This window comes from Sus scrofa, chromosome 15, assembly GCF_000003025.6.
Source record: "Sus scrofa isolate TJ Tabasco breed Duroc chromosome 15, Sscrofa11.1, whole genome shotgun sequence".
Classification (NCBI taxonomy): Eukaryota; Metazoa; Chordata; class Mammalia; order Artiodactyla; family Suidae; genus Sus; species Sus scrofa.
In genome coordinates, this window is record NC_010457.5 from 43406903 (window position 1) to 43429686 (window position 22784).

A 22784-nucleotide genomic window follows, 5' to 3' on the forward strand; every position below is an offset into this window, starting at 1 on the left:
TAGTGTGTGTTGACTTTGAACTTGACTTTTGGGAGATCTGGATGCTTTTTTTCTCTATTTGATGTTAGATAATTTTGGTGTTTCTTCTTGAACAGATCAGAATCCCCAAGAAAATCCTCTGTTATTCTCTCTGGAGGAGGAAGGCCAAGTTGTCAGTTTTCAGCGGGTGGAGGAAAGGATGGAGAGGAAAGAGGTAGTCTGAGCAATCAGTATGTACATATTTGCTTAATTTCTGTTCAGTGAATAGTAACTGCATCTTCTGTGTCTGGTGTCCCCTAATCTAGAAATCCTATATTTTACTCTCCAGATAGTAAATCTCCAGTTTGGGACCCTGAGGCAAGAGAAATTAGGGCTGCTTCATAGTTTTCCTAACTGTCAGTTTAGGTTTTAGCATCCCTAGATCTTTTAAATCTGTTACCATTCATCTGATATTTTTTTAGCCTCCAAAATTCTTTTGCTATTCTCTCCTCTCTCAAGCTTCCTATTTTTTGTAGGTTTATGATGTAACTATGTTTTCGCTGGTGTTTCAGGGTTTTTTTTTTTTTTTCCTGCTTCAAAATTTTATTTTATTTTACTTTATTTTATTTACATTTTTTTATTACTCAAATGAATTTATCACATCTGTAGTTGGGAAGGAAAAGCATTAAAGGTATGAATGTAAATTTCCATCTTTCCCTGAAATCTGGTTTATTTCCTTATTTGGATTTGTTTACATTTGGCTTTTTAATCCATTTGAAATTGTAAAATAAGGATCCAGCATTAGGGTTGTTTTGTTGTTGTTGTTGTTTTTAATATTTTCTTAAATAGCCAAATGTTTAAAACTATTTGTATTTAATTCTTTGTCCTTTGGCTTATGGTGGCTTGTGATTATTAAAGGCTAAGGTCTAGTTCAAGACTACTTCTTGAGCTTCATTCGCCAATTCATTCAATTCTTTTTTTTTTTTTTTATTTTCCCACTGTACAGCAAGGGATCAAGTTATCCTTACATGTATACATTACAATTACATTTTTTCCCCACCCTTTGTTCTGTTGCAACATGAGTATCTAGACAAAGTTCTCAATGCTAATCAGCAGGATCTCCTTGTAAATCTATTCTAAGTTGTGTCTGATAAGCCCAAGCTCCCAATCCCTCCCACGCCCTCCCCCTCCCATCAGGCAGCCACAAGTCTTTTCTCCAAGTCCATGATTCTCTTTTCTGAGGAGATGTTCATTTGTGTTGGATATTAGATTCCAGTTATAAGTGATATCATATGGTATTTGTCTTTGTCTTTCTGGCTCATTTCAGTCAGTATGAGATTCTCTAGTTCCATCCATGTTGTTGTAAATGGCATTAAGTCATTCTTTTTCATGGCTGAGTAGTATTCCATTGTGTATATATACCACCTCTTCCGAATCCAATTATCTGTTGATGGACATTTGGGTTGTTTCCATGTCCTGGCTATTGTGAATAGTGCCGCAATGAATATGCGGGTGCAAGTGTCTCTTTTAAGTAGAGCTTTGTCCGGATAGATGCCCAAGAGTGGGATTGCAGGGTCATATGGAAGTTCTATGTATAGATTTCTAAGGTATCTCCAAACTGTTCTCCATAGTGGCTGTACCAGTTTACATTCCCACCAGCAATGCAGGAGGGTTCCCTTTTCTCCACAGCCCCTCCAGCACTTGTTATTTGTGGATTTATTAATGATGGCCATTCTGACTGGTGTGAGGTGGTATCTCATGGTGGTTTTGATTTGCATTTCTCTTATAATCAATGATGTTGAGCATTTTTTTCATGTGTTTGCTGGCCATCTGTATATCTTCCTTGGAGAAGTGTCTGTTCAGGTCTTTTGTCCATTTTTCCATTGATTGATTGGCTTTTTTGCTGTTGGGTTGTATAAGTTGTTTATATATTCTAGAGATTAAGCCCTTATTGGTTGCGTCATTTGAAACTATTTTCTCTGATTCTGAAAGTTGTCTTTTTGTTGTCTTTTTGGTTTCCTTTTCTGTGCAAAAGCTTTTCAGTTTGATGAGGTCCCATGGGTTTATTTTTGCTCTAATTTCTATTGCTTTGGGAGACTGACCTGAGAAAATATTTATGATGTTGATGTCAGAGAGTGTTTTGCCTATGTTTTCTTCTAGGAGTTTGATGGTGTCCTGTCGTATATTTAAGTCTTTCAGCCATTTTGAGTTTATTTTTGTGCATGGTGTCCTAGCCACAGCAATTAGACAAACAAAAGAAATAAAAGGCATCTATATAGGAAGAGAAGAGTCATTCAATTCTAATACCAGTATAATAGTATTTTAATGATGGTACTTCTAAGGAAAAGCTTAGTGTCTTGAATGTTAAGTCCCAAGAAAAGGGTTGCAATTGTTTTGATTTGCCTTTCAAAAATACGTAGGTACTTAATAGTATTTAAACAATTTAAGCTAACAGGAGAGAGCCAAAAAAGAATGAAAGGAATGATAATAAGATAGAATGACAGAAATAATTATTTTTTAAATATTTATTTGTCCAAATTATGTATTATTGAAATATAAATATATTTTTGAAAGTTATCAAATTTTATTTTAAAATTCCAGAATGTAATTTATTCATTCAAAATTTAAAGGACACAATTTTTAACCATCTACTCTGTGCTAAATAAGTTTACTGGATAGGTGAAATGACTAGAATCACACTATTTTTCTTTTTTGTTGTGGAGAAATATCAGAAGGCTTTATATGTAATGAATGCCTGCTGTTCAGGTACTGTGATGTTTCACATGCAATTTTACATCTATTCTTTATCCTAACACTGTATGTATGTATTATCCCAATATTCAGGGATATAGAAACTGTGGCCCAGAGAAGTTAAGTAACTTGCATAAATTCATATGGCCAAGAAATATTGCTATTGCATTTCAAATTCATGTTCTCCCAATCTCCCAAGTGTAAGAAAAAAATTGAGGAAAAATAATTCCATGATTTTATAATGTAATACTGTCTTATTCATATTACCTGTTTAAGAGCATGGGTCTCTAGCCTTGGTGGAAGGTGGAATTTAGAATATTAGAGATGGACTTCTCCTGTGGCTCAGCATGCTGTTGTGGCATAGGTTCAGTCCCTAGCCTAGGAACTTCTGCATGCCATGGGTGGAAAAAATATATATATATATGTGTGTATATATATATATAGATATATATAGATATTAGAGAAAATATTTAGCATTTTTATTAATTAAGTTCAGGTTTAATAGATTATATTTAAGTAAGTGTACTTGAGAACTGAGACCATAAAATCTATTAGTGCTTTACTAAGCTTGTTTGAAACTTCTTTTTCTGGTTCCCAAACTTTTAAGTATTAAGAACAAATTTTAAAAATTTTATGTGTGTGTGTAGCTATATGTGTGTGTGTGTGTGTGTAGTGTGTGTGTGTATCCATGTTCTAATTAGACTGGGACTCAGCTAACAAGTATCAACTGAAAACTCAGAGATTTGATAGCTAGCCCTAATGTTAGTTTCAGAATCAATCAAGAATCTACTATGCCTTAATTTGGTCAGTGACACATGATTTGATCTTATAAAGCCTAGTAAATAAGATAGCCACTGAGTAAATATCAGACATGATTTTTTAAAATTGCTTATAGATTTTTGCCACCAAAATCAGATCAGTCTGATCTTTATGTGATTAACTATATAATGTAGCTGGAGTTTGTAGTAGAGTCAGTTTTTAAAATTTTAGCCAGAAATAGTTGGAAAAAGTGGTGTTTTATAATTCAAAAGAAAATTACTAATCCCGTCTGGTATTTATGTCATTTAGTTATATCTAAATTGAGTGGCAAAAAGAAAGATTATTATTATTAGTTTATATGGCTTCTATATTAGTATAAAATATTTTTTACATCCAAGATGTATTACTATATAATTTCCTTAAGCATAAGGGCTGTTTTATATTTTAATAACTGAGAATTTACTCAATCACTGTGACAATCAACATATATTTATGTTGTTCCAAGTGCATGCAAAACACTGTAAACTCTCCAGAATAAATCAGAAATCTTTAACTGAAGAACCTTACATTTCAGTACAGGACAAAGTATATATGCAATATAATAAATGCTGGAGAGTCCCCATATACTGATACAATTGTGTGGGGGTTTAGAAAAAGGAACAGTTATTTTTAGTTGAAAAAATCAAAATATTATTTCTGGAGGATGGCATTTGGTCTGCCCCTCAAAAAATAGTCAGGAGCCATAGATGCCATATAAACAATGAAAAGAGAGTGAAAAATGACAAATGTAACTGTGGTTCCATGATTCCTGGAACATGAAAGTCACGATGGCTACTTTGCCCTCCTCCTTCGGTCGGTCATTCCTGTGAAGAAGAGTGAAGAATGAAGCAGAAGGGCAGCCCTTGTTAACACAAAGTCACTCTCAAAACCAAAAGCTCATAAGGCATCTTCACAGGAGTCTGAAAATGTCATCAGGTTGTTTTTATTTGCTTTTCATCATAGAAGAAACTTTGGGGGCTATATTGTTAACAGATGTATTAGGGCAAATGTTAAATTACAAAAGGAATTTTAAGACACCATTATTTAAATCATAGGGGAGACATTTCTCTTTCACGTGACAGTGCAGCTGATCTAGGCTGGTAGGGTGCCTCTCCTCCACTGGATCATTCAGGGTACCAAGTGCCTGCATTTTGCTTAACAAGCCCAGGAGAGTGTTATTTTTCATCCCTATAGTTGGAACAGAGTCACTGCTATGCCTGTCTTCCAGCCAATGGCAAGAGTGGAAAAGCTAACATCCAGGGGAAAATATCTGCTCACATTCCACTAAGCTAAATTAAACGCATGGCCCCACTGCCTCCAAGAGGCTGGCTAGATAGCCATGTTTCCAGGGAAAAGGGAAAATAAGATTTGGAGGAAGTGGGGGAAAACTAGTAGACTGCCGCAATAGATTTTTTATGCTTTTTTATGTTTTTATAATTTCTCAGGATTTGTAGAAAATTTACTCTTTAGAACTTTTTATTCTTTTATAGTTTAAAATGATCTAGGAGTTCCCATTGTGGCTTAGCAGGTTAAGAACCTGACATAATGTCCATGAGGAATCAGGTTCGATCCCTGGCCTCTCTCAGTGGGTTAAGGTCCAGTATTGCCTCAAGCTTTGGTGTAAATTGCAGATGCAGCTCATGTCTGTTGTTGCTGTGGTTGTGGCATAGACCAACAGCTGCAATTCCCATTCCATCCCTGGCCCGGGAACTTCCATATGCTGCAGGTGCAGCCGTGAAAAGAAAAAAAAAATATGCTCTAAATCTTATAAGATTTAGAATAGAGAGACTCACACACTGTAATTGCATGTTATATTTTTAAGAGACTTCCACTATAACTTGTACATGTGGCTAATGCAACTCCCAAAATTAAGTTGTAAGACTGAAGCTATTCAGGCACCAAAGTAAAAATGTGACTCATGCTCTGTTTATGTGTTTAACAAGATAAAATATGTGATCCTCATATTTATTTTACTCTTCCTCAGCAACAGTTTTCAGTACCCAAAACGGGCATTTCTGAAGAGAGTATAAAGATTATAAAATCCCTTTTCTAGATTATGAGCTGTAGACCACCCAGATGAAAGCATGAATTTGATATACGTTATGATTAAATTACTTTTGCATAAATAATCTATGTCAGAATCACAACCTAGAGTCTGTTGAATCTTTGCTCAAGTTATATCCATTTTGTGATAGCAGCAAAAAAAGAACGCCATATAAGATATGTTCACAAAATGAGATGAACGCTTTTAAAGTTCTATATTATTTTATGAAATTGACATGTAATACTAATGGTAGGAATCCCTGCTAAAATTTAATATTAATGAAGATTCCTTTTAATACATGAGTAAACATTTTTAATAAATGAATATGTTTGGTGAAGTTCAACACATTAGTATTTATTAAACATCTACTTGATGCAAGGTACTGTGTGGTTTTAACATGTTTGAATTGAATGCATTTGTTACATGCACTTGATTTTTTTCAAGGGTAGCTGATTAAAAGGAGCCATCTGCCCTATTCTCTTTGCTGGACATAGGTATATAAAATAAAAGAAAGCAAAACTATTGCAGTGCTCTGTACTACATATCAACAAAGCAAAAAGAAAAATGAACATTATTATGAATAAACTTTACACAGAAACTGATTGGTCCAATGGTCTTACCTCCCTAGGCACCAGAGTGAGTTCTGTAACTTAAGGGAACATGTAAGATTAATGGCATATGGCCAGACTGTATTTTATTTATATATCAATCTCTAACTTACATAAAAACCTCAAAGGCAGAAGGAATCTAAAATTGCATGGGAAAGGAAAAAGAATGTGAGTCCAAGAAGAAAAAAAAAAAAAAAACACAACTCTCTGCATATATTTTATTTATCAGACACAAAATTAGTTGTCAGCTTTCCCTGATACGTTTTCCAATTTGCTCTCATTACAATCTGAGGATGGAAAACCAACAGCCATGGCGACTGAGAATTGATTGGACGGGTGGGAGCAGTGTGGACAGAAGAAGAGACGTTTGGTAGGAGAGAAGCACACCAACCAACATTGGCAAGAAATGGCTGTAGAACTTAGAAATAAGCCCAGCAGGAAAAGCCCAGCAAAATAGGATTAAGAAGTCATTTCATGAAAGGACTGAATCATCCACTTCAATATGGCTAGAGGCATCTCTCTCCTCACTTAATTGAGATTATTTTGATTGTATTTCCTGTGACAGTTCCTAATTTGCGGAAATTTGAGTTGTCTTCATTTTTTTCCTGAGTCCAAACAAACAAATACTAAAAGATGGAATGAAAGTATAATGATTCTTCAGGGCCTAAGCAGCCATTATTTTGAAAATCCACTTACCCAGAATATTCTTCTCATAAATCAGGTAATTAGTACAGTTATTTTCAAAGTTATGAGTTGTGTTTCTGGTAAAAAGAAGTGTCCATTTGAGATGGGCATATCGCTTTACCTTAGTACTGCTGATATATCTGTCAGTTCCAGTTAATAAAAATAGGATAGCAAACCAAAAAAGAAGGGCCAAAATAAGGGAATGCTTCTGTGGGACAGAAGCTTGTGTTCTGAAGTGTAGAAAAGGTGGGGATAGAGCCAGGAGGTAAGTTAAGTGATTAATTGGCTCAAAAATAAAACAGAACACATGGAGCATCATAAGAATGGCCAAATTACTTTCAAACCATTTGCAGATAATTTTAGGGTTGTTCATTTATTACCAGGAGATAATTTTTTTATATTAGAAGAATTAAAAAGTCGGCAAAGACCCGTTGTTGCTTTATCCATTATTTATTGCGAAGGAAATGAAGGAGGAGAATGGACACAGATTAGAATTGCTTAATTGTGCTAAGAGTTCTCTCAAGTGCTGTGATTTTTATGTGTCCTGAAAATGCAGATGAAGGTTGGGAGCCTGTGTTTTCTTCCTTCGACTTCTGGAATTACAGTATCTACAGAGTTCCTGTTGTGGCTCAGTGGGTTGGGAGCCCAGACTTACCATCTGTGAGGTTGCAGGTTCAATCCTGGCCTCCACTCAGTGGGTTAAGGATCCAGCATTGCGACAAGCTGCTGCATAGGTCACAGATGCAGCTTGTATCCTGCATTGTTGTAGCTGTGGCATAGCCTTAGCTGCAGTTCTAATTCGATCCCTAACCCAGGAATTTCCATATGCCACAGGTGCGGCCATAAAAGGAAAAAAAAAATTAGTATCCAAGAAATCTCTTCAACTTACTTCCATAGAGAGTGGAGGTAGAACTTTTTCTTTAACTTCTGAAGATAGATACATGGCTAAATGTCTATAAAAGTAAGTAGATACAAACATATAATTAAGTCCAATCTTATGAAGTCATATGTTAAAACAGAATCTTCAAATGAAGTTTTCCAAAACATCTATAATCAATTTAGGCTATATCTTTGAAACACTTGAAAAGTTTCCATAGCTTTATGATCCCAGCTTCTGCTTATTGCTGTTGACCAGTGTTATTTTCTCAAGAAAAGGGTGAGCAAATTCACCGAGTCTCAAGAAAAGTGGCTAATTCAAGCAAACTCTTATGCTCTCCTGTTTTAGCTTTTGAAAAAACTTGAGCACTTTAAGGTCTGAGGTTCAGCATCAGTGCTGTCCCCAGACAGCCATTTCCTCCTGTGGGCATCCCTCGTAATTACTGAGATGTTACCAGTTCTGGGCTTGCGCATAGAAGGCAGGAAAAGGCTGAGTCTCTGAGTGTCTAACGGGTGGAAATAGGGGAAGCTCCAGAATTGAGACCAAAGCAATCGTTTCTTACTGTTTCGGGCACTGTGAGTCCCTGTAATAGTTGTTAGGATTTGCTTCCCATTCCTTGTTTTGTAGAACCTTTTGGATTGTACTTGAATAATTATTCAAGACTCCTTACCATGAAATTCTGGCATTATGCATTTAAAAAAAAATGTAAAATCTTTTAAACACTAATATGCTGTAACTCAAATCTTTGAAAGAAAAAAGTTCTTGTTTGCAGCTTGGAACCTGCCATTCTATTTTATTATTGCAGAAGTTCCCAGCAGGCATATTCACCCAGATTTAATTATTAAGTTATAAACGTATCTTTGAAAATTTCCCTTAATACTGAATGCCTAGAAGTAATTTAGAATTGCTTTTTCAGTCATCTTATGTGGCAAATCAGACTTCAACACAGAGTATGTTTTTTTTTCAAATGTTTTTGGAATGTGAAAATCACTGAATTAATAATAGTATTATGATGTGCAGCACATAAAACAGGTAAATGTAGAGACGGAATGGCTCAATGTATTGACATCTTAGGTAACCATTATGTATGTATATTTACCAAATGGAAGTTTAATGAGGGCAGCATCCTTATCTGTTTTGCTCATTATTTTATCCCCAGAGCACAGAATAGTGCTTGGCACTTATCTGGGGCTCAATAAGTATTTATTGAATAAGCACAGGTGTGAAAGAACCAATCACACCTCATTTATACCCCCACATAACTGTATACACGCATGCCTTAGTACTGAATATGGAAGAAGTTGAAGATTTTTACTTGACATTAAACATATTCATGCAAATATCCAGACATACACATGCATTTATATTCAGTTATAGACTTGTTGTTTTGGTGATGTTTATTGCAGGAGACCAGTTTTCAGAGTGATTTATGTGAAAGTATAACTGGTTAAAGATGACCCTAAGTCTCAAGTTATTTTAGATCACTGAAAAAAAAAAGTCTATTATTTTTCTCCTTGCTTTGAGTTTGAGAATATGACAATAGGAGATATAAGCCTTAACTATTGACAGAGAGTAGACATGAACTATAGAATAACCAAAAACACTCCAAAAAATATCCTGTGTATAGTTTCTACAGGAAATTTAAGGAAATGGCTTGATAAAAGTGAAGCTTTCCAAATGTCACGACATTGACAAGATTTTTTTGGAAATACTGAATATTTGTTGAATATTAAAAAGTTCTCCACTCAATCTTCTTTAAAATAAAGTCATTTGAATGAATAAAGATGCAATTAACAGGTTTGGGTAATATATGTTAATATGCCAACATATAGAATCTACCTAAAAAAATACAAAAAGTAGGGTAAATGAAAAATCATTACTTAAAAATAAATAAACTTGTATTCCCATTACTGTTTTAACCCCTATGGCATTCCCTCTAAAGTGTTTGGATAGTTTCACTAGGTGCCAAATTTTTTATTATGAAGGGTTGACCTTCAATTCAAAAATTGCACTAGAACATGTTATTAATGAAGTGTATCCATCGCTGTTCCCTATTATTAAAATTGAAGAAGAGTTAGAAAAAACCATTTGGTAACTGAGATATCAAGAACAAGTAGATTAGTAGTTGACATCATTTATATAACCTAATGCTCATAAAACCTGAGGACCATTCTCCCCCAGATAATTCAGATGTCAAGAAAGTAACTAGAAACTAATCATTTTTCTTCAGTCAGAATTGGGAAAAGGTTTTAAAAAATATGAAACTTCCTACAATACTGACATCAATACTGGACTAAATCATCATTTATTTATTATTCTGTCTTATAAACATATTAAAGCAGAAAACCTCTAGGCTTATGTACAATAAAATATTTCAGCATTAAACCAAATAATAAAATGTCAAAGATAAAAGACTGATAACCCACATAGACATCTCTCTTCTATGGCTTAGGAGAAAAATCTGTCTATACAACTAGACTTCCCAGAGCATTCCCAGTTCCGTTCCCCAACCCTACACATTCTAAGACACTAGCCTTGATTTATCTTTCCTTGGCTTTACTAGATTGCATTAGTGTCTGTAAAGTGTTCTGCACTAAATCTCACTAACAGAAGTATGAAAATCTCTAATCACCTCACAACTGCAAATCTCAATTACAAAATGGATGTCAAGATGGTGTTTTTGTCATTTAAATACTTCTGGAATTCCCAGTTTATACAGCTAATGATACATGTGTATTTGAATCCAAGGTTCTATATTAATGTCTCTATTTCTTCTCACAGTATATTCTAAAAAGGATTTTTTATTCCTTCTAATGTAATTTCTCAAAAAGAGTAGAGGGGGTCAGACAATAAACCCGCTCTTTCACACTTAATCACCGGTAATAAGACAACACAGAACTGGGTCATTTTATCTACAGCTTCATTATAGTTTGCCTTTGGATACAAGTCCCATGAGTATAGAATATGTGGCAAATTAATATATACTACTTTGACTGATTTCACTGAATGAATTAGCTAAGTGTTCAAAAGAATTTACTGGTCCACTTGTAACAACTGTTCTATGAGAAAGTGCATTCTAAGCCCTTGTTTTCTGAGCCACATAGCTTCATGTGAGTGTAAACACTCAAATGTCATTTAAAAAGCAATAATGTCAACCCTAAGCTATCTTTAAACAGTGAATGACTTAAAATTTGAATTGAAAATATTGCACCTCCATGACGTCTCTACAAGTCCTCACTTTTTTTTTAATCAGTCCGCAGTTCATCAAATTGATACATATCAATGACCTGTCAGATTGCCAGCAACTAGGGAAAGCTCACCAAAACCTTAGAAGAAGAAACAAGATTATACACTTTCTTGCCCTACAAGCTGCTTTCGTGGTGCTAAAAGGGAAAAGAATGGAAGCATAGAACTGGTAACAGAGAACTGCTTTCTGAGGAAATGAGAGTCTTGTGCTAAATTAGAGATCTGGTAGCATCAGAAACTCTGAGAATCTTTGAGAAATGATGAGATTTCCTCTAATAAGGGAAGGGCAGAAATTGAACCCCAGTCTTTCGCCAGTTGCCATTCCCCCAACATGGACACCATGCCTTGGGACACCGTGGCGCCATTGCAACTGATTTCAGAGAAAATCATAAAGACTAGTATGGATACATTGTTCCAGTTATTATTTGAGCTGGACCTTCTGCTTTAGCTGACTCAAAATCTCTCATTAAGTTGAGAAGATGTCACATAAGAAAACAAGGAAATTTTCATTCAGAAATAGACTTACTTTAACCCCCTAAATCCTAACATTGGGTTCATTTGCAGCTGTGCATTAAGAAATAATAAAATTAATCTTTGACTAAAAAACCCCCAAATTTACTGCCTGCTTTGAAACCTATTCCTTCTGTCATGTTCTTAATTGATAAACATGGCCAATCGAAATATGACAGGAAATGTATAACCATGACCTTGTCACTGGAAGGAGGCTTCAGATCGCAAGATTTCTTCAGGGAAAAAAAAAAAGCTAAAAATCCATAAACAGTCATACTCTGATGTTTTTTCTCCTTTAAAAACAATTGCACTAAATATCTAGTTTAACATGTTCTGTCCTCAGTCTCTCATAAAGATAATTTAAACATTGTAGGGAAAACAAAAAGATTCTTGGGGTAAACAAATTTCACATAATCATAAAACACAAAACTACACATATTAATATTACTATTTAGACATCTTTGAGTATAGCAGGCCTAAGAGGTAGTTTGATTTTGTAATATACCGTGGCTTAAATGAAAATAAAAAGATGCATTGAAGGACACAAAAAGGGTATTCAAATGGAGGATGTTTGTATTACATAAATTTATCAGGCATACAAGATCAGTGTAACCAGGATAATTGCCAACTTGTATCTAGAGAGTACTACTGTATGTACTGTGCAATAAACATTATACAGCACAATAAATGAGACAAAGTAGCTTGGAAAATATGTGAGGGGAAAGAGTGGAGAAAGGATTATAAAATATCTTTAGGAACATTAACATAAATGATGGGTTACAATCTTCCAACTTTATTCTTCTGACAAATTGTCTACATAGTAATGTTTTCATTGTACACTATCATTTAGAAACATACCGTGCAAACTGTGCAAACCGTATGCTTGCAAAATCTATAGTTTCTTTTGTCAGGTTTGTGGTTTTTATTCAGTACTTGGCAAGTATGCTAGTTAGGTGTTAAATTTATAGCCTATACAGTAACTGGATTTCCTAAATACTTTTTGCTAGAAAAACAAAATGAAATATCACAGCAGTGAGGAACACTGGAACACACATCCTGTTATGTAGAGCTAGTAAGCAGAGCTCTTCCTGCTCTTCGAAGCATCTGTCCATGGTGCTAGTCTTGCCTGTTAGATACACTCTTGTAATTACATCATCTATTTCATGCTTATTGTGCTTGAGTTTATATGTCCCCATTGTCTATAAGCCTTCCAAAACCAGAAATTTTGCATCTCTGCTGTTTCCAGTGCTGACTTTTCAGAGTGTTTAGATTTGGATATTTATTCTTTATTTCTATGACTTACTGCAGCATTTCTATCTTTCAGTATTTTTCCTCCCTTTGTTTTCACAATTTGCTTTTTCTTTGACATTAGCAAACTTGTTTGTTTTTGTTCTCCCAAGCATGCATTCTGACCCCCACCACTTTAATTATGGAGGGGGAGGGTTTAATAGCTATGGGTAGATATATTTCCCTTCTAGAATCTGAACTAGCTTTTAAAATTTGTTTCCCTCCCTTAATTTATAAATATTTTAATCAATAATGTATCTATTATTTCCCAAGTGAGCCCTAAGGAGTGTGTTTGATGGCCTCATACAAGCCATTCCAGGAGAACAGCCTCTCTCAAGCAGCTGACACCAGTGAGCATAGCTAAGTTTCTACCTCTCTCGAGTCCCTATATTTTTAGGTTAGCCAGCCAGCAACACACACTCACCCCATCACTGAACCAATGAAATTGATGTGTTGTGCAAGTTCCCTCACTCCCTTTTGCTGAACTTGCATTGTGTTGCCCATTGCGTATTCAGTCAGAAGCTAGCCTGGAACAAAAACTCAGCCATCAGAGAAAAATACTGTCTGTCCTCAATGTAATTGCACTTGATCAGCATCAGCTCTGCATCAATAATTAGACAAGGGTCCAATAATTATGTTGGCAATGAAACAACATAGTCAAAACTTCAGTTTTTTCCATGAGGTGACTGTCCTAGGGCTGAAACCAATGTTGGAGATTGATGCTCCCCACCTACTTATAATATCACAGATGATTGAAAACAGGTGCCCTTTGTATTGTTTGGAATATTGCCTTCCAGTTGTGGCCTCACAAACCAACTAAAGGACTATACTTGCTTTCATAGATGACATACTTGCTTTTAAAAATCTAATTAAAACTTTCTTTTTGGTCCTTAGGTAGAAAGATGGCTCTGCTGAGATAAGCTCTTAATTAATGCACTGAGAGCTTATGAGTCCCACCTCTCAACAGGAATGATTGACGTCCAAGGATACATAAATTACACTAATTGAGCCCTGCCTCTACACAGGCTTCCTACAGCCAACTCATCAGAGAAGCTAGGTGAGTAGACCAGCATAAAAAAAGTTATTGCAATATGCTCCATGCTTTCCCAAAGGGTGAAAAGAAACTTACCAGACTGTTGCACATTTATGATCACAGAAGGCATATCTTTTCAGTTTTAAGACATAGTTTTTGTGTTGTATGTTTTTTATATAATTATAAAAATTAGCATTTTTAATATAGCCATTTAAATTTAAATAACCCATTCTCTTCACAATTTTCAAGCAGCAAAACTTAAAGCCAATTATAGTATGCAAAAATCACTTGGCATCATTTGTTGATATTAAATTGTGTTGCATAGCAACCAACGCATATGCTATGGAGGGATTGTTTGAAATCAAACTTAATCATAGTCCTTGAGTTTAGTTGTTAGAAATGTACCTAATTGTAAACACACCTAATCCTCAGCCTCACAAAAGTCCATACTGAAATATTCTTTTTATGTTTATCTCATTCTGAAAGAAATTTGGAGGTATTCTGAGGCTCTGACTTTCATGAAGTCTAATAAATGATTTGGTATAATCTAGGTGGTTTAATAGTCTAAAATAAAATTCAGGTACAGGTCTATTTGCTAAAAATGAAGACAATTATACCATATTAGCTGTCTTCATTTATATCTGAAAGTTTTATTCACATATTTTAAGTGTTTTAACAATTGCAGAAAAACAGTTTTAATTATTATCAAGGAAATATGAATAAAATGGAATATGAAATAATTTACTTAAAAGATATCTCTAAAATATATGCCTTATTTGGGCAAAATACAGATAGGGCTTGGTTTTACTATCTAAAATTTTAAAAGGCAAAAGTAAAGGGATGAAGACCACAAAGAAAACTAGATTAAGAAATTATGAAGTGTAATGTTGATACATCAAAATGAACAGATGTGGAAAGGCAAATAGTTAGAATAAAAGGAAAAAAATACCAAACAACAGAAGCACTGCAGTAAGTTTTAAAAATAATAAATCAAATGGAAAACCTAAACATTCCAAAAAATCAGTACTGGTTAAAAGTAGGGAAGGTCTTAATTTTCTTTTACTTTCTAGCATAAGCTGTTGGTAGCTTCTCTTCCATTTCTCGTTCCCTTCACCTCAATGCTCTGCATCCTCTGTCTCTTTCTCCCTCCCTTTTCCCCTCTCATCTGCTCCCTTGTTCTCTCATACAAGAATGTTATTACATACCACATAATTATTGACAGGTAATATTGACTGGAAAAGTATTTATTTAATTGCATGACATTTGTAGTTTTTTCAAACTCATGTTGTTAAAAAAAAGCAACCATAAAAATCCATTAAGTTAAATAATAGTATTTATAAAAGATTGAAAAAACTAAAAGCATTGTTCAAGTTGCCGTTGCTTAAAGATTGAAACTAGCACACTTGGAACATGAGAAATTGATATTGTGTGTATTATACAGTATTTTACTTGCTTTTTAATCCAATCACGTTTTACAGCAGTTCAGAACTGTTAATAGTTGAAATGTGTTCAGTATTACAACATGGTTAATATTTTAATCAGAAAGTTAAAAAAAAATAGAGAAGAAAGTGATAGAATGAAACAGGACTCTGTTCAGAAGTATTTAGGAGAACTTCTATGTCCTAGTAGCAAAAATCAAAACGAATTCTTTTTAGACTTTGGATTCCCGAAAATTCAGGAGACCATGTTCCTCCCATACTTTTTCTCTTTCCACTCCAATGCACTTTGCTGTGCCTACTGTTTCAAATTGTGAAAAATGTGGAGCCCCACTTAAAAAGAAAATCATGAGATGGCTATATTTCTATCAAAATGGCTTTATTATTACCTGTGAGAAAACCTGAAGTGGAGAAAAATTGAGAGAGATCAGAAAATCCTGAGCTGATAATCTCGTAAAAAATATAAAATGCTTTTAACATCAAGACTATCTTGCAATGACCGAAATGGAATAAAAATGGAACAGCTTCTTTTACTCTGAGATCCTTTTATTATTAGGTGGCTAGTAGGATCCAAATATAATGCATCAAGTACATTGAAATATAAATAATAGAGCATTTTCTGTTTTAAAAAATTATTTAGGTGGAATGCACATGAAAAAATGTCCCTCAAAAATCCTACATGCTTATAATTTTCTTTAGTTATGTGTTCAGACCACATTCCTTCATCATCTATTGTGTGCTGAACAAGGTGTGGTACTTGAAGTTTTTTTCTATGAAATTATGGATGGAATGACCTACATCTATTCATGTCTTGAGAATGTATATCGTTAATAATCATAAAAAGGCAGTATCAGTGTATGCTTCATTAGTCTCATATCCGTAGAAATATTTATTAGTAGAAAAAGTGACCATATGTTCATAAATTGGCAGATAATTCTACTTGAATTCACATATTTTTAATGCAGTTAACAGAAAACTCAACATCTTTTAATCATACTATGTGGACCATACCTTTGGATTTAAATTGACAAAATGTACCCAAATTAGTATCAGCTTCTTTCTTCATATATGTTGGGTCATCAAATTGCTGATGCCGGATGGAAAATCATAAGTCATTACGAGATGGAACACAGTCAGCACTATGATGGCCAGGGTCACACTGCCTGAAATGGAACCATTAATATAATAGCCCATCACTCAAGCTAATAAAATCGGCTCTTATTCTATTCTGTTTCTCAACATGGACCATCAGATCCAAGTTTCCAATTGCTTCATTTCATCACAGTCATACTATTATTAGCCAATACATGAATGGACATAGCAAAAGACATTGTTAGTCAACCTCAGCTATTGCACTGTACAGAAAAACCTCAGTAAACTCTTCTCTGGTCTTTGAAACAAATCACTTAGCACAGAGTTTTTGCTTCAGTCATTTGAAAGGCTTCTTATACTATTTCTCCATTTAGAATTTATATAATTCTTTAGATGTGGGACTATTCAGTTAGCTGGGCAATTCATTATTCTACAACATTTTTTTGCTTGTGACTTTAATAACAATTTTAAAGACCTTGAAAATTTGTTTAAAATAAAATGTATTACCTTAAAAAAAAGCAGAAGCATATTGGAAAAAAAAAAGACATCTTGTAATATCAATGCCGATATAATTTTGCTATAGTTATAAAGAATAAAAAGCTAGTGATATATATGGTTAGGAAAATATGGAAGTCAAAAAAATTATTTCTCCCTTAATTACTAGCTGTAATTTTTCTTCCACAGATATGCATATCCCTTTAAATATCTCCTATCATTTATGGATTTACTCAACAAATTCGGTTTCTTATGTTTCACGCACTGTTTTTGGTGCTAGGGCTGTGACAGTAAGCAATACATATTTTTGAAATCCTTGTCCTCATGGAGCCTGTAATCTTGTGGAGAGAAATTGACTATAAACAGTATAAATAACTCTGTGTGTGTGTTAGAGACAGACAGACAGACAGACAGGGAGAGAGAAGGGGGAGAGAGAGAGGAAAGAAACAATTGTAAATATTGTGAAAAAAAAATAAAATGAGGAATGGTGATTTGAAGGTCTTACTGAGAAAGTGATATTTGAGCAAAATTTTGAAGGAGAAGAAAAGGAACCCTATGGAAATCTGGGAAAGAACTCCAGGCAGAACAAATAACATGTTCAAAAGCTCTGAGAAAAGATCCACCTGGTGGAGGAAAGTGGTGCAAAGGAACTAAGAGAGCTGGAATGGGCAGAATGTGGGCAGGAGGGGAAGAGTACTGAGGAACCACAGAGACACACAGCTGAAGACTACTAAGAGAGTTTAGCTTTTAATCTATGTAAGATGAGAAGCTTTTAAAGGATCTTTTTTTCTGGATGTGGAATATTGGTTGATTTTGAGTAGAGAGATAAGATGATCCTGGTGTACATTTTAAAAGGACATTCCTGATGGCTATGTTGAAAATAAACTAAATAGGAGAAAGGGAAGAAGCAGGGATACTAGTTGGGAGACTACTGTAATAATGCAGGCAAGAGATGATGATGATTTGGACCAAAATGGTAGAGGAGGCAATAGCAATGTGTGCTTTTACATTCCAAATGTATTCTGAAGGTAATACTGACAGAATTTACTGATGGGTTGGGTCTGAGATGAGAGGTCAAGAAGAGCCACAGATGACTCCAAACCAGGCGGATGGACTGAAAATTTATCAAGATAGGGAATACTAGTAGGAAAAAGTTGAGAAGATTCTGTTTTGGACCCAATGAATTGGAGATTCTTTTAGATGTTGAGTTAGAAATGTCAGATAAACAGCATAAATCAAGAGTCTATCATTTAGATCTTGGTTAGAGATAGGAATTCTCAGCATATAGATGGTATTTAGTTACAAAGCTAGGTGAAATCGCTGAAGGAGCAATTGTTAGTAGAGAAGAAAAAAGGACCAAGGGCTTAGACACAAGTGCCCCAATGTCAAGAAGTCAGGATTCTGAAGAGTGCCCAATGAAGAAGGGTAAACCAAAAAAGGGTGGTTTCCTGGAAATAATGTGGAAGCCGTTTATAAAATGCTGTCCTTATATTGAGGAACCTGAAGATTGTATTGGATTAGCAATGGTGTGTTGGGGAGAAAATCTAACTGAACTTGGCTCAAGAAAATAAGAGAAAAATTGGAAGTAATCTATACAAACCACTCTTTGAAAGAATAGTGCTATAAATAGAAACAAAAAATTACATGGCACTTTAAATTAGTAAAGGGAAGAAAATTTTGTTTACTATAATAACAGAAGGAGTATGTTTGTATTTCTTAAGAACGATTCAATCATTAGGGGGAAATTGATGATGCAAGATAGAAAGAGTTCTGCATAGGTAGGTGAGAGGGCATCACGCTTTATGCAAAAGTAGAGGGAGGAGGCAGTGGAGAGAAGTTGGCACCAACAAGTACCAATGCAGAAAGGGCTGCAGGTGAGTAGAGAGCTTGTGGAAGATCTCTTCTAGCTCCTCCATTCCATTTGAATAGAATAGAAGCATGGTCATCAGCCGACACCAAGGTTGGTGGAGGTTTAAAGATAGAAGTGAGTGTATGAAATCGTAGTGGAAAGGGGTGTGAGTAGAGTGAGGAAATAACATGAGAACTAGCTGGAAGCATGAACATGCCTTTCAGGTTAGTGGTCAGGAATTTAGGGTAAGACCCAGTGGTAAGATGGCATGGTTTCATTCACTCTATTCAGTTTTGCAAATGGAGATACAGAGTAGGCAGAGTTGAGTCTAACAGTGGTTGGAGTTTTGCCGAGGCAATATCAAGAAAGTCAAGTGGGGCAAATAAGTTGATGGGATGGGCAAGAGAGTGATAATAGTAGAGTTGTGGAACTTAAACTGGATAAGCAAATGAGGAAGGCAGTTAGAGGCAGAGGAATGGCATTAGGATTGAAAACTTTTAAGCACAGTTGCAGAGTGAGTTCCAATCCACAAAGGAATGAGCTGGAATGAAGGTGAGGTAGGTGCAAAAAAATGCAATGCTTGGAATTGAGATAATGGAGAGATTTCAGTTGTTTGTAATGAAAAAAAGTCAATATTGTGACCATGTAAAAGAGATTGATGAAAGTACAAGAACTTTGGAGCTCAGGATTAAGAGGCTAGAATATTGCAAGGACCAGCAGGGGTATCCAAATCACCAGACTATTGATAGGAGTACTGTTGGGAAGTGCATAAACTAGGGTAAAAAAATCTCCAAGGAGTGCAGAAAAGGACCTGGGGGAGAGTTAGTAGCTTTAAACGGTGATATAACATACTGACGTGATACTCAAAGATAGGGTATTTGAGAAAGGCAGGTGGACATGGTCTATAAGCAGTAATAAAGAAAGAGAGGAATGTTTTATTACTTGACTATTAACTCCCTATGTATAGCTATTCATCTACTTACCTTGTTCTACCTATGTACACCTATGCCTCCACTTATTTAGGTACATCTAAGTAAGGGCAGAAATGAGTCTGAGTGGCCTCCCATCCTCAAAGCCAAGGAGGAAGCTGTCTAGAGAACTACTCACAGGCTAATGGGAATCTGGGGTGTTGATCTTTGTGTGGACAGTTACAGGGCTTATGCTCACTGTCCAGCTCCTGTGCTACCAGGATGAGGAAAATTACATTGAGAAGGCATGTCATGGTGAGGGCTTGCCAGGTGAAGGAGAGATCAAGACCATCCCCACTCAAAGCCCAAAAGGGTTGGAAGATGGATCCCACAGAAACCTTTCTCTACATGCTGGCCTATTTGCCTCCCTCTTTAATATCGTGTCTACCTCCGTTGACCTACCTCCCTACTGATTGACTACTATTTTTTTTCACTTATATAAAAGGAGTATTTATACCCATTTTCTTACACACGGCCTTTTCCCCCTTAATGTTGATGTTTATTGGCACAGAGATAGTTACTTCATTCTTTTTAACAGCTGCTTCTTCATGGATATGCCAAAATTAAGTTAGTTGGAACTTTTTCCCAGTGATATATTCTTTAGTTGTTTCCAAGTTTTCACTGTTACAAACAATGCTGTAATATATCTCTGTGTATGTTTATATTTAAGAAATTTTGCTGGTATATTTGTGACAGAAATCAGCATCAGTGAGTCAAAGGACATGTGCATTTATTTAAAGTTTGCATTATATATATATATTTAATATATATATAATTAATTGCCTTCTAGTGAGATTATACAAATTTATACTTCTATTGACAGTGAATGAGAGAGCTATTTTCCTTACCCCCGCACTCTCACCAATATTAGTTTTCAAGCATTTTCAATTGCTACCAAGCTGGTAAAAGGGAAAGTTGCTTCTCATTTATTTTTATTTGACTTTGGACTAAAACCACTCTATTTTCATCTGTTTCTTAAACATTAGAATTATTCTGTTCCTATATATTGTCTTTTCCTAGGTTTTTTTTTTTTTTTTTTTTTTTGTACTTTGGAAATTAAATCAATCATCTGTCAATGGATATTTGGGTTGTTTCCATGTCTTGACTATTGTGAATAGTGCTGCAATGAACATGCGAGTGCATGTGTCTTTTTTAAGGAAAGTTTTGTCCAGATATATGCCCAAGAGTTGGACTGCTGGATTATATGGTAGTTCTATGTATAAATTTCTAAGGTACCTCCATACTGTTCTCCATAGTGGTTGTACCAATTTACATTACCACCAACAGTACAGGAGAGTTCCGTTTTCTCCACACCCCCTCCAGCACTTGTTATTTGTGGACTTATTAATGATGGCCATTCTGACTGGTGTGAGGTGGTATCACATGGTAGTTTTGATTTGCATTTCTCTAATAATCAGTGATGTTGAGCATTTTTTCATGTGCTTGTTGGCCATCTGTATATCTTCCTTGGAGAATGGTCAATTCAGGTCTTTTGCCCATTTTTCCATTGGGTTGTTGGCTTTTTTGCCGTTAAAAACTTTTAATTTTGACTGTTGTAGATTCACATGCAGTTATAAAAATAATAACAGAGAGATTCCCCTATACCTTTTACACAGTTTCTCGAGTGGTAACATCATTCAAGATTGTACTTCAGTATCACAACTAGGATATTGACATTGATATAATGTTGCACATGTGAAACCTATATAATGTTATAAATCAATGCTATTTCAATTTAAAAAAAGAATATAGCTTTGCTAATTTTTGATTATTTTTCTGTTATGGTAATCATTTTTCTTGTGATTGATTCAAATATTTTTTAAGTTAAGAAAATTATCTTTTCAAACATATTAAATATGTTTTCTCCTAGATTTTCATTTGGCTTTTGATTTTATGTATACCATTCCTGGCTATTTTTTTTTCAATCTTTTCTTTATGTCTTCTGGATTTTGCATCCTATTTGGAAAATCTTATTAATTCATAAATGTTTACCTTCTACAATTTATATGTTTCCATTTTTCACATTTAATTTTTAATCCACTTGAGATTTGTTTTGCTGTAAAGAATTAGGTAAGAGTCTGGATTTTTTTTCTCAAAGAGTTAGCCAGATATTTCTATCCCATTTATTACTAAGGTTATAATCCAAATTTCCATATGCACTTGTGTCTATTTCCAGATTTGTACTGATCTTTCTTATCATATCTTTTCCAGTAGCAAACTCTTAATTATTGTACCATTGAGATATATTTTACTGTATGATTCATGATATCACCAGGTGCTGCTCATTGCTCCTCCTCAAAGATTCTTCTAGCAATTTTTGAATACCTATTCTTTAATCTAAAATCTTTAGGATCACTTTATCAAGTTTTTAAAAATATTATTTTTAACGACTCAATGAATTTTACATTTATAGTTGCGCAATAATCATCACAACCAAATTTTATAGCATTTCCATCCTAAACCTTCAGTGCATCCCCCAAACCCCAACCTGTCTCATTTGGAAAACATACGTGTTTCAAATTCTGTGAGTCAGTATCTGTTCTGCAAAGAAGTTCATTGTGTACTTTTTTTTATATTCCACATGAAAGTGATAGCATTTGATGTTGGTGTCTCATTGTCTGACTGACTTCACTTAGCATGATAATTTCTAGGTCCATCCATGTTGCTGCAAATGCCCTTATTTCTTTCCTTTTAATGGCTGAGTAATATTCCATTGGGTATAAGTACCACCATCTTCTTTATCCATACCTCTGTTGATGGACATTTAGGTCATTTCCATGTCTTGGCTATTGCAAATAGTGCTGCAATGAACATTGGAGTACATGTGTCTTTTTGAGTCATGGTTTTCTCTGGCTAGATGCCCAGGAGTGGGATTGCTGGATCAAGTGTAATTCTATTTTTAGTTTTCTGAGGAATCTCCATACTGTTTTCCACAGTGGTTGCACCAATTTACAATCCCACCAACAGTGTAATAGGGTTCCTATTTCTCCACACCCTCTCCAGCACTTCTTGTTTGTAGACTTCTTGATGATGGCCATTCTGGCTGGTGTAAGGTGGTACCTCATAGTGGTCTTGATTTGCATTTCTTTAATACTTAGTGATGTGGAACATCTTTTCATGTGTTTTCGGGACATCCGTATGTCTTCTT

The 22784-nt window shown here is 34.9% G+C and overlaps 1 protein-coding gene across 14 annotated transcripts in view; it reads left to right on the forward strand.

Moving 5' to 3' along the window:
* TENM3 (teneurin transmembrane protein 3) overlaps positions 1–22784 on the forward strand; it is a 2583558-nt gene that overhangs the window by 1588713 nt on the left and 972061 nt on the right. For all 14 annotated transcript variants that reach the window (XM_021076354.1, XM_021076353.1, XM_021076364.1 and 11 more), the window contains one exon: positions 13658–13820. The gene's annotated coding sequence lies outside the window, so the exon portion shown is untranslated. The remainder of the gene's footprint in view (positions 1–13657; positions 13821–22784) is intronic.